The sequence below is a fragment of the Schistocerca americana genome, chromosome 4, assembly GCF_021461395.2.
Source record: "Schistocerca americana isolate TAMUIC-IGC-003095 chromosome 4, iqSchAmer2.1, whole genome shotgun sequence".
Classification (NCBI taxonomy): domain Eukaryota; kingdom Metazoa; phylum Arthropoda; class Insecta; order Orthoptera; family Acrididae; genus Schistocerca; species Schistocerca americana.
This window is the reverse complement of record NC_060122.1, coordinates 526,868,524-526,889,978: the sequence shown is the minus strand read 5'-3', so window position 1 is coordinate 526,889,978 and position 21,455 is coordinate 526,868,524. Positions and strand designations below refer to the sequence as shown.

General features: G+C 44.0%; 1 non-coding gene across 1 annotated transcript; it reads left to right on the top strand.

Annotated features, from left to right (window-relative positions):
- Positions 1-11,622: 11,622 nt before the first annotated feature.
- Positions 11,623-11,697, top strand: Trnas-cga. The gene has a single exon. It is a non-coding gene; the product is annotated as a tRNA-Ser (tRNA).
- Positions 11,698-21,455: the final 9,758 nt, after the last annotated feature.

The window sequence follows — 21,455 nt, the reverse complement described above, 5'->3', positions numbered from 1 at the left end:
GCGTCAGATCAGCGGGATGAAAAGGGGTCAGAAGGAACAGGATTTGAAAAGAAAAGAATAAAGGACAACGTATCTCGAAATAAAAATGCTTTGTTACTAGAATAGTTAATGATTTGAAATATGAAAAGTTAGAATGTCTTTCTTAGCCACCAATTTTTTTAAACTCTCACTTCAAAAATGTTCAACTGCTAAGGTCATCAGTCCCTAAATTATCCTAAGGACAAACATACACACACCCATGCCCGAGGGAGGACTTGAACCTCCGCCGAACCTCCGCCGGCATCAGCCGCACAGTCCATGACTGCAGCGCCCCAGACCGCTCGGCTAATCCCGCGCGGCTAAACCCTCACTTCTGCCAGCTTCCTAATATAAAGAAATGAGTGGCATGAAAAAATCTGAGTCCAGTGGAAATCTTTTAACAGGCATAGGTGCCCATTGTACAGACCTTAATGAAACACACTTCTCGTATATGATCCATATCTTGGATAAAATAGTTATGCAACCTTCAACGACTGTTATAAGACGCGCTGAGCGTCCGTTGCTTCACTTGCTTTAGTGTAGTAATTACAACGAAAACAACTATGTAAACATGTATTAAGACTATTGAAAAGTTACTGTGTTAAAGAGTAGTTTCTTTTTCTGTGCTGTTCTGGCAAAGCCAGTTTGTTGAGGTGACTGTTGAATAGGTTTCTCTGATTTAGTTCACAAACTGCAACACCTTCTAAATGTATCACACTAATTAAGACCACAATAGCGTTGTTCTTTCAGATTGTATCTCTGGCCATTAAGTCCTTCAGATAGCTTGAATAGGAGGTTTTTCTTAGTCCTGTCTTTTGAGATGTATGATGATATTTGCATAGAAACTTTCATCCCTTAAGACTTATTTCTTTATTTCTAACAAAGAAGTCAAATATAAATTTTTATGGATTTAACTTTAAAACTTTTTTAATATTATGAAATACAGGGTGTATCTAAAAGAAAGATCCGATTTGGTATGTGCATATTTCTGAAACTAATAAACATAAGCCGCGCGGTCCTTCTTGCCCCACGGTCGAGTCCTCCTTCGGGTATGGGTGTGTGTGTTGTTCTTAGCATGAGTTAGTTTGAGTAGTATGTAAGTCTAGGAACCGATGAACTCAGCAGTTTGGTCCCTTGGGAATTCATACACATTTGAACGTTCGAAATATACAATGAATTTTGTTTTTTATGAAAAGGAAACTCAAAAAAGTTTACTGTGTCTTTTCATAGGTGTTCAAAATGTCTCCCTTGAGATGCACGGCATATGTCAAGGCGATATTCAAATTGTTCCCACACTGCAGCGATCATGTCTTGAGACATAGTTTCCATAGCTGCTATTATGCGATGTCTCAGTTCATTCATTTTTCCGTTTTGTTAACGAACGTACATAAACAGAGTCTTTTGTAAACCCCGCAGAAAATAATCACATACAGTCAGGTCCTGTGACCTTGGAGGCCAGAAATGTAAGGCTGAATCGTTTGGTCCTATGCTACCGATCCATCGTTCAGTAATCCTTTTATTTAAAAATTCCCGCTCTTCCAGATGCAGAGTGGTGGTGCCATGTTAAATTCGAGAGTGCTCTTTTCAACAGTACTTTGTTCACGCACATATCTTAAATAGCATAGTAGCTATGATTTTTTAAAAATCGGATCATTCTTTTTGATACACCCTGTGCTTCCACAACAATATTCATCTCCTATTTCACCCCTTCGGGGCTGAATTTCTAAAAACACAGAAACAGTTATTCTTTTTCTAACCAAAAAGCTAGATACAAATTTTCATAGATTTAGCTTTAAAAATTCTTTCACGGTGAAATATTTTCAGAAAACTTTTCATACCCCATTTCACAACCCTATGGACCGTATTTTCGAAACGTCGATGTAGATATCTTTTTATCGGAAAGATAAACACCAGATTTCGTAGATGTAGCTTTAAAAATGCTTCAGCAGTTCTTTAATAATAACCTATTAAAAATTTCACGGCTTAGAGCCTGAATTGCCAAAGAGGTCTGAACACGTAATTATTTTCATTTCTGATCGAGAAACCAAATACCAAGTTTCATAGCTTTAATTTCAAAATTCCCCTACCAGCAACATATTTTGAAAAAAAACTTTCATTCCCAATTTCATCTCTTCGGGGTATAATTTGGAAAAAAAAAATCTTCTTAAACGATGCCTGCAGTATAAGATCAATATCCTCCGCAAATTTTAAGTCGCTATCCTTATCGGTTTGGAATGAGTGATGATGACTGATCGAATCAATCACCACTTTTTTATGTACAGATACTGTGTCAAAAAATAAGTGCTTCTTTAATACAATAGGGATACATTTTCAGTGCCATTCCCTGGGTTTGTGCCGGCCGGAGTGACCGAGCGGTTCTAGGCGCTACAGTCTATAACCGCGCGACCGCTACGGTCGCAGGTTCGAATCCTGCCTCAGGCATGGATGTGTGTGTTGTCCTTAAGTTAGTTAGGTTGAAGTAGTTCTAAGTTCTAGGGGACTTATGACCTCAACAGTCGAGTCCCATAGTGGTCATAGCCATTTGAACCATTTTGAACCCTGGGTTTGTTCATTTCTCTGAAGAACTGACAATGTAGATGCAAAGTAAATAAGTAATTATTGATACATTCTACGTCTTGCATAACTCGAGGACAATCAAGTTTTATTGGTAACTCTTTGATTTATTCTTTTAGTTAAAGGATAACACACTTTTGAGTCCCATGTACCTCATAATTTTGCGTTTATCTAGATGAAGAGCTAGTGGGCAGTCCTTACACATGGTATCCACTACAGAAGGAAACATGTATGTCACACGCATTCAAATTTCTAAAATGGAAATTATAAACCTCTACAAGCCTCCAGCCCAAGCATGGAATAACAACACAATTCGAGATATCCAACACCCTGCAGCCATCATGGGAGACTTCATCTGTCACAGCACTTAATGGGGATACGACTACACCAACCAGGATGGCGAAGAAGTATCCAAATGGGTAGAGACACAGAATACTTTTATAATACACTCCTGGAAATTGAAATAAGAACACCGTGAATTCATTGTCCCAGGAAGGGGAAACTTTATTGACACATTCCTGGGGTCAGATACATCACATGATCACACTGACAGAACCACAGGCACATAGACACAAGCAACAGAGCATGCACAATGTCGGCACTAGTACAGTGTATATCCACCTTTCGCAGCAATGCAGGCTGCTATCCTCCCATGGAGACGATCGTAGAGATGCTGGATGTAGTCTTGTGGAACGGCTTGCCATGCCATTTCCACCTGGCGCCTCAGTTGGACCAGCGTTCGTGCTGGACGTGCAGACCGCGTGAGACGACGCTTCATCCAGTCCCAAACATGCTCAATGGGGGACAGATCCGGAGATCTTGCTGGCCAGGGTAGTTGACTTACACCTTCTAGAGCACGTTGGGTGGCACGGGATACATGCGGACGTGCATTGTCCTGTTGGAACAGCAAGTTTCCTTGCCGGTCTAGGAATGGTAGAACGATGGGTTCGATGACGGTTTGGATGTACCGTGCACTATTCAGTGTCCCCTCGACGATCACCAGTGGTGTACGGCCAGTGTAGGAGATCGCTCCCCACACCATTATGCCGGGTGTTAGCCCTGTGTGCCTCGGTCGTATGCAGTCCTGATTGTGGCGCTCACCTGCACGGCGCCAAACACGCATACGACCATCATTGGCACCAAGGCAGAAGCGACTCTCATCGCTGAAGACGACACGTCTCCATTCGTCCCTCCATTCACGCCTGTCGCGACACCACTGGAGGCGGGCTGCACGATGTTGGGGCGTGAGCGGAAGACGGCCTAACGGTGTGCGGGACCGTAGCCCAGCTTCATGGAGACGGTTGCGAATGGTCCTCGCCGATACCCCAGGAGCAACAGTGTCCCTAATTTGCTGGGAAGTGGCGGTGCGGTCCCCTACGGCACTGCGTAGGATCCTACGGTCTTGGCGTGCATCCGTGCGTCGCTGCGGTCCGGTCCCAGGTCGACGGGCACGTGCACCTTCCGCCGACCACTGGCGACAACATCGATGTACTGTGGAGACCTCACGCCCCACGTGTTGAGCAATTCGGCGGTACGTCCACCCAGCCTCCCGCATGCCCACTATACGCCCTCGCTCAAAGTCCGTCAACTGCACATACGGTTCACGTCCACGCTGTCGCGCCATGCTACCAGTGTTAAAGACTGCGATGGAGCTCCGTATGCCACGGCAAACTGGCTGACACTGACGGCGGCGGTGCACAAATGCTGCGCAGCTAGCGCCATTCGACGGCCAACACCGCGGTTCCTGGTGTGTCCGCTGTGCCGTGCGTGTGATCATTGCTTGTACAGCCCTCCCGCAGTGTCCGGAGCAAGTATGGTGGGTCTGACACACCGGTGTCAATGTGTTCTTTTTTCCATTTCCAGGAGTGTATATAACCCCAAAGACAGGGGTACATTCCAATCTGCTAGAGGGGGTAGAGACTACTGTCCAGGTTTGTCCTTCGTCACTAAAGATGTACAAAATACACCTTTACGTTGCAACAAGAAAGTCCTCTCAGATTTAACTCGCAGTCAACAAAGGTCTGTTCTGCACATCCCTGATGGAATTTTGGTAAATCTAACTGGGAGAACTATACTACCGTGCTAGAGCTTAACATTCAACGGATTCCTCCAAAAGCAGAAAATTATGGTGCGATTTGTCGGCCTACTATTATCCATCGCCAGAAAGCGTGTCCCCAGGGACTATCGGAAAACATACATTCCTGGATTGAGCCAGGAATGCACAGACGTCTATAACGAATACCTGGAGAACGCCGATCCTGACGTCCCGGACGATCTTCTGTAATGTTGGGACACAGCTCGCCGAGACAAATAGCACACATTAATGAATGAAATGAGTTTAGAACATTCCAGTAGAAAATCATGACACTTACCGTCAAAACTGGGTGTGACTTCAATGAAAACAGTACAAAATGTTGTTGTTGGTGTTGTGGTCTTCAGTCCTGAGACTGGTTTGATGCAGCTCTCCATGCTACTCTATCCTGTGCAAGCTTCTTCATCTCCCAGTACTTACTGCAACCTACATTCTTCTGAATCTGATTAGTGTATTCACCTCTTGGTCTCCCTCTACGATTTTTACCATCCACGCTGCCCTCCAACGCTAAATTTGTGATCCCTTGATGCCTCAGAACATGTCCTATCACCCGGTCTCTTCTTCTTGTCAAGCTGTGCCACAAACTCCTCCCCAATTCTATTCAATCCCTCCTCATTAATTATGTGATCTACCCATCTAATCTTCAGCATTCTTCTGTAGCACCACATTTCGAAAGCTTCTATTCTCTTCTTGTCCAAACTATTTATCGTCCATGTTTCACTTCCATACATGGCAACACTCCATACAAATACTTTCAGAAATGACTTCCTGACACTTAAATCTATACTCGATGTTAACAAATTTCTCTTCTTCAGAAACGCTTTCCTTGCCATTGGCAGTCTACATTTTACATCCTCTCTACTTTCACCATCATCAGTTATTTTGCTCGCCAAATAGCAAAACACTTTTACTATTTTAAGTGTCTCATTTTCTAATCTAATTCCCTCAGCATCACCCGACTTAATTCGACTACATTCCATTATCGTCGTTTTGCTTTTGTTGATGTTCGTCTTATATTCTCCTTTCAAGACACTGTCCATTAATTTCAACTGCTCTTCCAAGTCCTTTGCTGTCTCTGACAGAATTACAGTGTCATCGGTGGACCTCAGTGTTTTTATTTCTTCTCCATGGGTTTTAATACGTACTCCGAATTTTTCTTTTGTTTCCTTTACTGCTTGCTCAATATACGGATTGAATAAAATCGGGGAGAGGCTACAACCCTGTTCACTTCCTTAGCAACCACGTCTTCCCTTTCAAGTCCTTCGTCTCTTATAACTGCCATCTCGTTTCTGTACAAATTGTAAATAGCCTTTCGCTCCCTGTATTTTACCACTGCCACCTTTAGAATTTGAAAGAGAGTATTCCAGTCAACATTGTCAAAAGCTTTCTCTAAGTCTACAAGTGCTAGAAACGTAGGTTTGCCTTTCCTTAATCTTTCTTCTAAGATAAGTCGTAAGGTCAGTATAGCCTCACATGTTCCAACATATCTACGGAATCCAAACTGATCCACTCCGACGTCGGCTTCCACCAGTTTTTCCATTCATCAGTAAAGAATTCGCGTTAGTATTTTGCCGCTGTGGCTTATTAAACTAATAGTTTGGTAATTTTGACATATATTAACACCTGCTTTTTGTGGGACTGGAATTATTACGTTCTTCTGAGGGTATTTCGCCCGGCTGATCTGTGTGATCGAGCTGTTCTAGGCGCTTCAGTCTGGAACCGCGCGACCACTACGGTCGCAGGTTCGAATTCTGCCTTGGGCATGGATGTGTGTGATGTCCTTAGGTCAGTAAGGGTTAAGTAGTTCTAAGTTCTAGGGGACTGATGACCTCAGATGTTAAGTCCCATAGTACTCAGAGTCATATGAACCACTTATTTCGTCTGTCTCATACATCTCGCTCACCTGATGGTAGAGCTTTGTCAGGACTGGCTCTCCCAAGGCCGTCAGTAGTTCTAATGGAATGTTGTCTACTCCCGGGGCCTTGTTTCGATTCAGGTCTTTCAGTGCTCTGTCAAACTCTTCACGCAGTATCGTATCTCCCATTTCATCTTCATCTACATCCTCTTCCATTATATTTCCTCAAGTACATCCCCCTTGTATAGATCCTCTGTATACTCCTTCCACCTTTCTGCTTTCCCTTCTTTGCTTATAACTGGGAAACCCAGTTCTAAGAAGTAAACAATAGTGATGATATAAGTCCCAATGATGTTGCCAACAGAATTTTGAAACTTACACGTAGAACGCCAGAGATAGATGAAAAGAAAACCATAGAAATCAGAGCGGAGCTGAACAGAGTCAAAGGAAGAACACGTGAACCTGACGCCTCAAAGAATTTTGAGAGATACGAGATCTCCAAGGCCATTAAGGATACAAAAACATGGAAAGCCGCAGGCATCGACAACGTACACTTAGATTTTTCGAAGCATTGCGGCCCCAATGCTCTACGATTCATGACAGAATTCTTCAACAGTATATTACAGACCGGAAGGCTTCCAGCTCTTTTTAAGAGAACCAAAATTATAGCAATCCTAAAACCGGAAAAGACAGGAAAGCACCCTGAAGGCTACAGACCCATAGCTCTCCTGAGCGTCTGCTATAAATTTCTCGAGAGGCTCATTCTTAACAGAATGAAACCCAATGTTCAGGAGAAGATACCAGTTGAACAGGCTGGCTTTAGGCCTAAAAGGAGCAGCAGTGACCAAGTACTAGCAATAACCATATATATCGAAAGGGGCTTTGAAGAAAAGAAAAAAATCCACAGGTATAATTATTGATCTATCGTCCGCGTATGACACTGTATGGAGACAAGGAATGCTTTTGAAATTTCCGCTCATCATTGTAATAACTGGCCACACTAATTAAAATCATGCTGGCAGATACACAAATCGAAGTACACCGTAATGTCAAGAAAATCCGCAACTACCAACTCAATGACGGACTTCGTCAGGGATCAGTTCTTTCGCCTCTGCTCTTCAATATATACATATCTGACCTACCAAGCACCCACTCTAAAACTTTCATTTACGCCGACGACATATGTTTAATTAGCCAATCTGTCTACTTCGAGACATCAGAAATTACTCTTGAAAATGAGCTGAAAAATATGGGTGTATATTTCCAAGTATGGAGACTTAAACCCGACGCCATGAAGACAGACACAGCCTGCTTCCATCTAAACAAGGAATCAAGTACACATTGCACCCAGAATCGCTTTCAGAAACCAAATGTTGAGATACCCCTCAACCAAGATACCGGGAAGTAACGCTTGATTGCACTCTCACCTTCAGAGCTCACCTGGAGAAGACAGCCTGCAAAATAAAAACTAGAAATAACATAATCTAAAAACTGACATGAAATGGCTAGGATACGAAATCGATAATCCTCAGGACATAGGCCTAGCTCTTGTCTATTCAGCAACAGAGTACTGTAGCTCTACGTGGTTAGATAGCGCAAATACACGAGCGGTAGATACTCAATAACACTATGAGGCTGATATCGGGAACCATCAAGTCAACACCAACCCAGTGGCTCTCTGTTCTATCCAACATCCTTCCTCCACACTTACGAAGACAGCTAGAACTGAAACAAGAGTGCCAAAATGCCTAAACCGTCAACTTCCTGTCAATCAAGACCCCATCTCCCAATCTGTACTAATGTCTCGTAAACCATCATGGAAGGTGGGAGAGGGTTTAGTAAGAGACTGTTTTAACACTGATGATGCTTGGTGCCGAGAATGATCTTCCTGCAACCCAGACTCAAATAATCTATTCAAAGATCTGAGCCAACGCCCTGTCGGATTTGAGCTACCAAGGAGACCCTGGACATCACAGGGCATGGAAGTTGTCACTATTGGAGGCGTAAATGGGGCGTGGTTGATATACCTGACTGCGACTGTGGACGAAACAAACAGCTACTACAGCACATCGCCACTGCAAGCCTTTTAAGGAAATTCCAAGGCACCTTCCAGGACCTTCATTTGCTTAATGGAGAAGCTACCGCCTGGGTACAAAGACCTGACATCCATCCTTGAGCAGTACGGTAATGCCAACTTCATGGTCATCTTATGGAATTATACACCACTTATTATTTTATTCTATGTAACTTGATGTTATATACATCTGTCGTTATCAGTATTCCATCTTATAATATCTTTTATCGCAAAATGTACCAGATGTAATCTGATGCTGTGTGCTGATGTAATATGATGCCGTATTTAAGGCCGTGCCAAATAAATAAAAAAATACCAGGCTGGTATTTTGTGGCTGTATGGCTGCATATTGCTGCTATTTTTGCCAGATAGAATTACCTCATATATAACTCCACATTCTCCGAAAAGTTTGATACTTAAAATAATGCTATCAAAAAGTCAATAGCGTGTAACATGAATAGCAACTGTTCTACTACACTTTCCTGCGACATAACAGAAATAAGTTTACTGTCAGTACAATACTCAATCCAGGGTAACATGCTCTTTCCTGCCTACAAGAATAGTTTCCATCCAGTCCCAAATTTGGTAAGATATCCCATTCGAACATTTATTAGAATGTGTCGCTGTGATACTAAATCAAAAGCTTCTCAAAAGTCTAGAAATACCGAATGAACCTGACTTCCTTCACCTACGACCCTGTGGGCATCACGGGTCAAGAACGCCAGTTGCTTTGTGGGCAGAAAGGATGTCAAACTCTAATTCTATTCCTTTTGTTAATAATGTGGTGTTTGTTCCCTAAGTAACCGGTTGAAATGCTATGAGTGAAAGACATTTTCATTTGTGTGTGCCCGACAACGGGAGAGTTCCTCGTCGGTTGACTGTGCACAAATATTCGAAGTTAACAGAATGAGATTTTCACTCTGCAGCGGAGTGTGCGCTGATATGAAACTTCCTGGCAGATTAAAACTGTGTGCCCGACCGAGACTCGAACTCGGGACCTTTGCCTTTCGCGGGCAAGTGCTCTACCAACTGAGCTACCGAAGCACGACTCAAGCCCGGTACTCACAGCTTTACTTCTGCCAGTACCTCGTCTCCTACCTTCCAAACTTTACAGAAGCTCTCCTGCGAACCTAGCAGAACTAGCACTCCTGAAAGAAAGGATATTGCGGAGACATGGCTTAGCCACAGCCTGGGGGATGTTTCCAGAATGAGATTTTCACTCTGCAGCGGAGTGTGCGCTGATATGAAACTTCCTGGCAGATTAAAACTGTGTGCCCGACCGAGACTCGAACTCGGGACCTTTGCCTTTCGCGGGCAAGTGCTCTACCAACTGAGCTACCGAAGCACGACTCAAGCCCGGTACTCACAGCTTTACTTCTGCCAGTACCTCGTCTCCTACCTTCCAAACTTTACAGAAGCTCTCCTGCGAACCTTGCAGAACTAGCACTCCTGAAAGAAAGGATATTGCGGAGACATGGCTTAGCCACAGCCTGGGGGATGTTTCCAGAATGAGATTTTCACTCTGCAGCGGAGTGTGCGCTGATATGAAACTTCCTGGCAGATTAAAACTGTGTGCCCGACCGAGACTCGAACTCGGGGCCTTTGCCTTTCGCGGGCAAGTGCTCTACCAACTGAGCTACCGAAGCACGACTCAAGCCCGGTACTCACAGCTTTACTTCTGCCAGTACCTCGTCTCCTACCTTCCAAACTTTACAGAAGCTCTCCTGCGAACCTTGCAGAACTAGCACTCCTGAAAGAAAGGATATTGCGGAGACATGGCTTAGCCACAGCCTGGGGGATGTTTCCAGAATGAGATTTTCACTCTGCAGCGGAGTGTGCGCTGATATGAAACTTCCTGGCAGATTAAAACTGTGTGCCCGACCGAGACTCGAACTCGGGACCTTTGCCTTTCGCGGGCAAGTGCTCTACCAACTGAGCTACCGAAGCACGACTCAAGCCCGGTACTCACAGCTTTACTTCTGCCAGTACCTCGTCTCCTACCTTCCAAACTTTACAGAAGCTCTCCTGCGAACCTTGCAGAACTAGCACTCCTGAAAGAAAGGATATTGCGGAGACATGGCTTAGCCACAGCCTGGGGGATGTTTCCAGAATGAGATTTTCACTCTGCAGCGGAGTGTGCGCTGATATGAAACTTCCTGGCAGATTAAAACTGTGTGCCCGACCGAGACTCGAACTCGGGACCTTTGCCCTTCGCGGGCAAGTGCTCTACCAACTGAGCTACCGAAGCACGACTCAAGCCCGGTACTCACAGCTTTACTTCTGCCAGTACCTCGTCTCCTACCTTCCAAACTTTACAGAAGCTCTCCTGCGAACCTTGCAGAACTAGCACTCCTGAAAGAAAGGATATTGCGGAGACATGGCTTAGCCACAGCCTGGGGGATGTTTCCAGAATGAGATTTTCACTCTGCAGCGGAGTGTGCGCTGATATGAAACTTCCTGGCAGATTAAAACTGTGTGCCCGACCGAGACTCGAACTCGGGACCTTTGCCTTTCGCGGGCAAGTGCTCTACCAACTGAGCTACCGAAGCACGACTCAAGCCCGGTACTCACAGCTTTACTTCTGCCAGTACCTCGTCTCCTACCTTCCAAACTTTACAGAAGCTCTCCTGCGAACCTTGCAGAACTAGCACTCCTGAAAGAAAGGATATTGCGGAGACATGGCTTAGCCACAGCCTGGGGGATGTTTCCAGAATGAGATTTTCACTCTGCAGCGGAGTGTGCGCTGATATGAAACTTCCTGGCAGATTAAAACTGTGTGCCCGACCGAGACTCGAACTCGGGACCTTTGCCTTTCGCGGGCAAGTGCTCTACCAACTGAGCTACCGAAGCACGACTCAAGCCCGGTACTCACAGCTTTACTTCTGCCAGTACCTCGTCTCCTACCTTCCAAACTTTACAGAAGCTCTCGCAGGAGAGCTTCTGTAAAGTTTGGAAGGTAGGAGACGAGGTACTGGCAGAAGTAAAGCTGTGAGTACCGGGCTTGAGTCGTGCTTCGGTAGCTCAGTTGGTAGAGCAGTTGCCCGCGAAAGGCAAAGGTCCCGAGTTCGAGTCTCGGTCGGGCACACAGTTTTAATCTGCCAGGAAGTTTCATATCAGCGCACACTCCGCTGCAGAGTGAAAATCTCATTCTGGAAACATCCCCCAGGCTGTGGCTAAGCCATGTCTCCGCAATATCCTTTCTTTCAGGAGTGCTAGTTCTGCAAGGTTCGCAGGAGAGCTTCTGTAAAGTTTGGAAGGTAGGAGACGAGGTACTGGCAGAAGTAAAGCTGTGAGTACCGGGCTTGAGTCGTGCTTCGGTAGCTCAGTTGGTAGAGCACTTGCCCGCGAAAGGCAAAGGTCCCGAGTTCGAGTCTCGGTCGGGCACACAGTTTTAATCTGCCAGGAAGTTTCATTCGAAGTTAAATTCCAGATTTGTCTCCTGTCTGATGGAGTGATGGCATACGACATTCTAGATGGTGATCCGTTCGTCGGAGGGGGAAGTTAAGTGCAGAGCTTTTCAAAAGGAAGAGGATATCTGCAGTCACACTTACCGACCTCAAAGACATCTTCAATACGAACATGAGGGTTCAAGTCACACCTCCCGGCCACAGTCACCTACACCTCACAGGGGGCGCTTTACACACGACACTCGCATTTTGTGATGTCGAAGCTTGCGATGCGAATAAAATAATTCTCCTTTTGAATGTGAAAAGTTACATGCAAGTCGACAATCGAACAGGGATCCCCACCTTTCGCTGATAGGGCGCCACCCATTACCCAAACCGAGCACGCGTGGCAGACAGATTGAAAGCTTTAACTTTTCACGAGCTCGTGCCCTTTCCTTGTAAGCTCTGCATAATCTCATTCACAAATCTATGAAGCGAGCAGCTCAGAGACACAAGATACAGGGCAATAATAAATGAATGTGGTAATCACTGAAAATTTCGATCATTGCCGAAGTGAAAAGTTTCACCCCGTATGCGTAAGCGGTGGATCCAATACAAGAGTCATTCGGCGTGTTAGAATTTAACCGTTCCCGTTATCTTCACAGTTTAGAGAAGATTTCGTCACCGCAGCCGTCGGCTGTTTGAAGAAACAGTATATCTTTATTTTATTCTGCTTTTGGGCACTTGGATCTCCACACCTGACATCCATGGATTTCTTTGTATGTGGCTAGGAGTGTATGTGCCTCCATTGCCTTGAAGAGTGTGCAGTGGATTATTGTTTGCATATTGTTCATGTGACCAAGGGCGATCATATATAAGAAATTAAGTAATTTAGAAAAATTTTGAACTCTCTTTTGCATTCTATGTCGTTCTTATCGATGTAGCACTTTGCGCTAAAAGCTACAGCCGTTTGTAATTGCTCTATACACTTTGAATTGTCCTGTACAACGGGGATTTGGATTTGTGGGAAGCATCAGTGTTGATTCACTCTGAACTGATTGCTATGAAGTTTGTGACACGTAAACACTGCAGGAAAAAGTCTGCTTACCATAAAGGAATAAACTTTGATAACATTTTTGGGTTCTGTGTTGTAGAACTTCAGAGTACTGAAAGGCGATACCGTGGCATCACCAAAGGCTATCATAATAAAACAGAGCTTTATTCATTGTAACATTCGTCACATACTCGTATGTGAGTTATTCATTTTCCACCAGTCATCAAGCGCAAAAGAAGTTTGATACAGTACTTACCATACTATCAGGTCAAAGTATGTGCTAGATAGTGTAGCTCACGGTGGGTAGATCACGCACAGCTAATGCGTTTCCAATGGCCAGAACTGCCATACACCACCTGGCAGAGAGCTGAGTCACGAACCTCAGTACTCCGTTGCTTAGGCGGTGGTCGTGATGTTGTTGCTATGTGTATTTTCGTTCTTATCATTAGCAGCTATAATAACTTTTAGTTATGATTCATTTTAAAAAACTAGTTCTATTCAGCCAAACTGAAAGCGCTGTAATACAAACCTGTTAAAAATGGAATGAGACTGTTTAGAATAGCAGAACTCTAGAAGCTGCTTTACCGTGTCTCGCAGTTACAAATTTTTGCCTTTTATAATAAATGTCAGGCCATGAAGTCACTCACAGCGATTTGTTTTTAAATATGTTTTAAGTAACCCCCCCATGAACCGTGGATCTTGCAGTTGGTGGGAAGGCCTGCGTGCCTCAGCGATACAGATAGCCGTGGCGTAGGTACAACCACAACGGAAGGGTATCTGTTGAGAGGCCAGACGAACGTGTGGTTCCTGAAGAGGGGCAGCAGCCTTTTCAGTAGTTGCAGGGGCAACAGTCTGGATGATTGACTGATCTGGCCTTGTAACAATAGCCAAAACGGCCTTGCTGTGCTGGTACTGCAAACGGCTGAAAGCAAGGGGGAACTACAGCCGTAATTTTTCCCGAGGGCATGCAGCTTTACTGTATGATTAAATGATGATGGCGTCCTCTTGGGTAAAATATTCCGGAGGTAAAATAGTCCCCCATTCGGATCTCCGGGCGGGGACTACTCAAGAGGATGTCGTTATCAGGAGAAAGAAAACTGGCGTTCTACGGATCGGAGCGTGGAATGTCAGATCCTCTAATCGGGCAGGTATGTTAGAAAATTTAAAAAGGGAAATGGATAGGTTAAAGTTAGATATAGTGGGAATTAGTGATTTCGGTGGCAGGAGGAACAAGACTTCTGGTCAGGTGACTACAGGGTTATAAACACAAAATCAAATAGGGGTAATGCAGGAGTAGGTTTAATAATGAATAGGAAAATAGGAATGCGGGTAAGCTACTACAAACAGCACAGCGAACGCATTGTTGTGGCCAAGAGAGATACGAAGCCCACACCTACTACAGTAGTACAAGTTTATATGCCAACTAGCTCTGCAGATGACGAAGAAATTGAAGAAATGTATGATGAGATAAAAGAAATTATTCAGATAGTGAAGGGAGACGAAAATTTAATAGTCATGGGTGACTGAAATTCGAGTGTAGGAAAAGGGAGAGAAGGAAACGTAGTAGGTGAATATGGATTGGGGCTACGAAATGAAAGAGGAAGCCGCCTCGTAGAATTTTGCACAGAGAACAACATAATCATAGCTAACACTTGGTTTAAGAATCATGAAAGAAGGTTGTATACATGGAAGAACCCTGGAGATACTAAAAGGTATCAGATAGATTATATAATGGTAAGACAGAGATTTAGGAACCAGGTCTTAAATTGTAAGACATTTCCAGGGGCAGATGTGGACTCTGACCACAATCTATTGGTTATGACCTGTAGATTAAAACTGAAGAAACTGCAAAAAGGTGGGAATTTAAGGAGATGGGACCTGGATAAACTGAAAGAACCAGAGGTTGTACAGTGTTTCAGGGAGAGCATAAAGGGGAAAGAAATACAGTAGAAGAAGAATGGGTAGCTTTGAGGGATGAAGTAGTGAAGGCAGCAGAGGATCAAGTAGGTAAAAAGACGAGGGCTAGTAGAAATCCTTGGGTAACAGAAGAAATATTGAATTTAATTGATGAAAGGAGAAAATATAAAAATGCAGTAAATGAAGCAGGCAAAAAGGAATACAAACGTCTCAAAAATGAGATCGACAGGAAGTGCAAAATGGCTAAGCAGGGATGGTTTGAGGACAAATGTAAGGATGTAGAGGCTTATCTCACTAGGGGTAAGATAGATACTGCCTACAGGAAAATTAAAGAGACCTTTGGAGATAAGAGAACCACTTGTATGAACATCAAGAGCTCATATGGAAACCCAGTTCTAAGCAAAGAAGGGAAAGCAGAAAGGTGGAAGGAGTATATAGAGGGTCTATACAAGGGCAATGTACTTGAGGATAATATTATGGAAATGGGAAAGGATGTAGATGAAGATGAATTGGGAGATATGATACTGCGTGAAGAGTTTGACAGAGCACTGAAAGATCTGAGTCGGAACAAGGCCCCCGGAGTAGACAACATTCCATTGGAACTACTGACGGCCTTGGGAGAGCCAGTCCTGTCAAAACTCTACCATTTGGTGAGCAAGATGTATGAAACAAGTGAAATACCCTCAGACTTCAAGAAGAATATAATAATTCCAATCCCAAAGAAAGCAGGTGTTGACAGATGTGAAAATTACCGAACAATCAGTTTAATAAGCCACAGCTGCAAAATACTAACACGAATTCTTTACAGACGAATGGAAAAACTAGTAGAAGCCGACCTTGGGTAAGATCAGTTTGGATTCCGTAGAAACACTGGAACACGTGAGGTAATACTGACCTTACGACTTATCTTAGAATAAAGATTAAGGAAAGGCAAACCTACGTGTATTGCATTTGTAGAATTAGAGAAAGCTTTTGACAATGTTGGCTGGAATACTCTCTTTCATATTCTAAAGGTGGCAGGGGTAAAATACAGGGAGCGAAAGGCTATTTACGATTTGTACAGAAACCAGATGGCAGTTATAAGAGTCGAGGGACATGAAAGGGAAGTAGTGGTTGGAAAGGGAGTAAGACAGGGTTGTAGCCTCTCCCCGATTTTATTCAATCTGTATATTGAGCAAGCAGTAAAGGAAACAAAAGAAAAATTCGGAGTAGGTATTAAAATCCATGGAGAAGAAGTAAAAGCTTTGAGGTTCGCCGATGACATTGTAATTCTGTCAGAGACAGCAAAGGAGTTGGAAGGGCAGTTGAACGGAATGGACAGTGTCTTGAAAGGAGGATATAAGATGAACATCAACAAAAGCAAAACGAGGATAATGGAATGTAATCAAATTAAGTCGGGTGATGCTGAGGGAATTAGATTAGGAAATGAGACACTTAAAGTAGTAAAGGAGTTTTGCTATTTGGGGAGAAAAATAACTGATGATGGTCGAAGTAGAGAGGATATAAAATGTAGACTGGAAATGGCAAGGAAAACATTTCTGAAGAAGAGAAATTTGTTAACATCGAGTATAGATTTAAGTGTCAGGAAGTCATTTCTGAAAGTATTTGTATGGAGTGTTGCCATGTATGGAAGTGAAACATGGACGATAAATAGTTTGGACAAGAAGAGAATAGAAGCTTTCGAAATGTGGTGCTACAGAAGAATGCTGAAGATTAGATGGGTAGATCACATAACTAATGAGGAAGTATTGAATAGGATTGGGGAGAAGAGAAGTTTGTGGCACAACTTGACCAGAAGAAGGGATCGGTTGGTAGGACATGTTCTGAGGCATCAAGGGATCACCAATTTAGTATTGGAGGGCAGCATGGAGGGTAAAAATCGTAGAGGGAGACCAAGAGATGAATACACTAAGCAGATTCAGAAGGATGTGGGTTGCAGAAGGTACTGGGAGATGAAGAAGCTTGCACAAGATAGAGTAGCATGGAGAGCTGCATCAAACCAGTCTCAGGACTGAAGACCACAACAACAACAACGTGTTCTGACTCTGCGTTGTACTAAACCATTCGGAAGACGAAGATGTGCGGTCTCATTTGAAAATTACAGTAATCTAACCAGGATCCGCGATTTCTTTTGTAGTGAGCATACAATTTCTGATTTAACCTCTCAGGGAACTGTAATGTTCTTGCATTTGAAGACAATGAATCCTGCCAGGATCTTATTTCTTAGATTTTATCATTAGCGTTTTCACAACATGTTAAATTGTGCCTGACAACTGCACAGTAACTTCCGCGTAATACTGCACAAGTTGTCAAATATGTTCTACAGGAAACTGATTATCATATTCGTTTCCTTCCAGTGAGACGGGTAGAGTGTTTATGAACAGTTTGCCTTTATATTGATTTATCTTGATGTGCTCGTACTGTTTGTCTTGATATTGTTTACCGGCCCTGTCCTCTAGTTTCCAGACCTTCCTTATTCTGAATCAGCTATCTATCTCTATATCTATCTCTACATTCCCCTGCCTCGTACTCTCAAAGGATTGTTTTGGCAGGCGGTTATCCTTCATCCTTTTCAAGCAAATTTCGGGCCTGCAGCCGGTCGTTGTTTAATTCATCGCACTATTTTTTGACTGAGCACGTGCCAGTCACCTTCAATGAATCATCGAAGACTGACGAAGACTTGCTCCGTTCCGCCATATGTAGCGCGCTGAAAGTATTCCGCACATACCTCACAAATCAAGTAAACAGACCGGCCACGGTTATCTTTGGCAGCACCCTCGCTGTTGGAACCACGGAACTCAGCTATCCCCTGGGTTAGAGCCTTCTGCGGCTGTTGATGCACTCTGTCGTCTTCGATTAGAACAAATCGTGGAGATCATGGGGTTCCACGCACTGTCCAAATGATACCAGCTGTCGCGGTTCATCAGGTTTTCCGCCAGGCGTAGTTCAGCGGATTCTTTAATAATGAAGTACCAAACAGGTGTTTCTATGGTGAGAATTACAGTTTTATCACACTCCATGAAATGTCCAGTGAAAAGATGACGTTCGCCAATTACGGACTTGTTTGGTTGCCAAAGGCAAGTGCAGTTTTAATGTCAGTGCAGCTTTCTCTCCCAGTGCGTGTGGTCTATTGTATGTAAACCATATCATACTGAAAAGGTATTCAGCAAATTCCGGCCTTCCGCAATAACAAGTAGTCCTTCACCGGTCCCAAGAGGTGCGCAGTCTTAGATGGTGGATTGAAAAGCACTTTCTCCTGAAATTTGCAAAGGATTCTCGCTTTTTTAAACGACGTGTGCCCCATAAACGGAAGAAAAGCTGAAGAGTTTGCCAGCGTGCTCTCTTCTTTACCCACTTTCTGATTCTTGGCTGTAACTCTACCGATTGGTGCGAAAAGACTGATCGAGAAGATCCCACAGATTCTCGATTCGTTTTAAATCCGAGGAGTTTGGTGGTCAGAGGAGTTCAAGGAACTTGTGCTCTTCGAACCACACATGTACATTGGATGCTGTGTGACACAGTGCATTGTCCTGCTAGTAGATGCAATCGTGCAAATGTAAGGTAAACCACATTTCCGGGATGGACTTGGTCGCGAAGGATACATTCATTCTTGTGTTCAGCCATTGTGCCATCCAGATTACATCACCTAGGGAGTGCCACAAAAACGTTTCCCAAAGCCTAACACGCCCTCGTCCGGTCTGGAACCTTCCGATGATAGTTGCCGAGCCTTATAACACAATGTTCATCTATCCGATGGAGCATAAAACGTGATTCATCTGTAAAGGCCATTGGTCGCCACTCATTGGACGCCCAACTGAGGTATTGGCGTGCAAATTCCAGCCATCGTCGCCGATGAACAGTTGTCAGCATGGGTGCACGAACCAGGCACCTGTTACGGAGGCCAATACGTAGCAACGTTCCCTAAACGATCGATCAATACCGCGGTCCGATCACGTCCGCGTTGTTACTTTGCGCCAGGAAGGGTTCTCAACAAAGGAAGTGTCCAGGAGTCTCGGAGTGAATCAAAGCGATGTTGTTCGTACATGGAGCATAGAGACAGGGACTGTCGATAACATGTCTCGCTCAGGCCGCCCAAGGTCTCCTACTGGAGTGGAAGACCGCTCTACCTACGGATTATGACTCAGAGGAACCCTGACATCAACGCCACCATGTCTAATAATGCTTGTCGTGCAGCCACATGACGTCGGGTTACGACTCAATCTGTGCCCAATAGGCTGCATGATGCGCAACTTCACTCCCGAGGTCCATGGCGAGGTCCATCTTTGCAACCACGACACCATGCAGCGCGGTGCAGATGGGTCGAACAACATGCCGAATGGACCGCTCAGGATTAGAATTAGGTTCTCTTCGTCGATGAGTGTCGCATATGCCTTCAACCAACTGTAGTCGGAGACGTGTTTGGAGGCAACCCGATCAGGCTGAACGCCTTAGACACACTGTCCAGCGAGTGCAGCGAGGTGGACGGTCCCTGCTGTTTTGGGGTTGCATTATGTGGGGCCGACGTACGCCGCTGGTGGTCATGGAAGGCGCCGTAACGGCTGTAAGATACGTGAATGCCATGCTCCGACCGATAGTGCAACCATATAGGCAGCATATTGATGAGGCTTTCGTTTTCATGGACGACAATTCGCGCCCCCATCGTGCACATCTTATGAATGACTTCCTTTAGGATAACGACATGGCTCGACTAGAGTGGCCAGAATGTTCTCCACATATGAACCCTATTGCACAAGCCTGGGATAGAATGAAAAGCGCTGTTTATTGACGACGTGACCCACCAACCATTCTGAGGGATCTACGCCGAATCGCGTTTGAGGAGTGGGACAATCTGGACCAACAGTGCCTCGATGAACTTGTGGCTAGTACGCTACAACGAATACAGACGTTCATCAATGCAAGAGGACGTGCTGCTGGGTATTAGATGTACCGGTGTGTACAGCAATCTGGACCACCACCTCTGAAGGTCTCACCATATGGTGGTACAACATGCAATGTATGTTTTCTTCAGCAGTAAAAAGGGCGGAAATTATGTTTATGTTGACCTCTATTCCAATTTTCTGAACAGGTTCCGAAACTCTCGGAACCTAGGTCAAGCAAAATTTTTTTGATGTGTGTATATAAGCAGTCTCATAGACAGAAATTTGCCAGTTATTATACTTAAAACGCGGTTCTTGGATTTAAATCTGTCAGCTTCACTTTACAACCGTTTAAAACTGGTTTTATAAGAATAACAGTGACAACCCTTCTCAAAATGTAAAGGCTTCACATCACTGTTTAAATGGATTCCATTCACTCTACTTCAAAACATTTATAGTTGGTTCATCACATAGTTGTTACGAATCTTCCAAGGCCCTATTAAATTATAATTCTAGTACTGGATACGCTATCTCCTCTATATCACCTCCTGTTTCTTCTTACATCATGTCATCAGAGAAGTGTTCCTCCTCACAGAGGCCTTCAGTTTACTCTTTCCTCCTATCCGCTCTTTACTCTCCATTTAACAGGGGAGTTCCTATTGCATTCCAATGTTACAACCCTTGCTTTTAATTTCACCGAAGGATGTTTTGATTTTTCTATATGGTGAGTCAATCATTTCTATTTCTTCAAATTTTACATGCAGCCGTTTCGCCTTGGTTCTCTTGCACTTCCTATTTATTTCATTCTGAATGACTGTATTTCTGTATTCCTAAATTTGCATGAACATTTATGTGGTTCCTTCTTTCATCGGTCAGTTGAAGTAATTATTTTGTTATTCATTGTTTCTTTGCAGTTATCTTCTTTGTTCCTACAGTTTTCTGTGCGAGTTCAGTGACTGCCCTTTTCAGAGAAGTCCGTTTCTCTTCAACTGATCTGCGTTCCGACCTGTTCCTTATCTCAGCATCTATAGCTTCAGAGTACTTCAATAGTATCTCTCCATTCCTTAGTACTTCCGTATCCCACTTCTTTGGGCATTGATTCTTCCTGACTAGTCTCTCATACTTCAGCCTACTCTTCATCAATACTAAACTGTGATCTGTGTCTATATTTGCCCCTGGGTACGCCTTGCAATCCAATATCTGTTTTTGGAATTTGTGCCTGACCATGCTGTAATCTTCCCGTATCTCCCTGTCTTTTCGAGGTATACCTCTTCCTCTTGTGATTCTTGAACAGGGTAATCTTTATTACTAGCTGAAATTTATTGCAGAACTTAATTAGCCTTCCTCTTCTCTCATTCCTAGTACCAATCCCATACCTTTTGTTCTACTCCTTCCCCCGCAATCGCATTCCAACCCCCAACCCCCCTGACTATTAGGTTTTCGTCTCCCTTGAGGTGCTGAATTACCCGTTCAGTATAATTGCTCTGCCTCTTTATATTCGATTTGCGACGAGGCATGTTTACCTGTAGTATCGTTGTCGTTGTTGATTTGCTGTCGATTCTGATGAGAGAAAGCCTACAACTGAACTGTTCACAGTAACTAACTTCC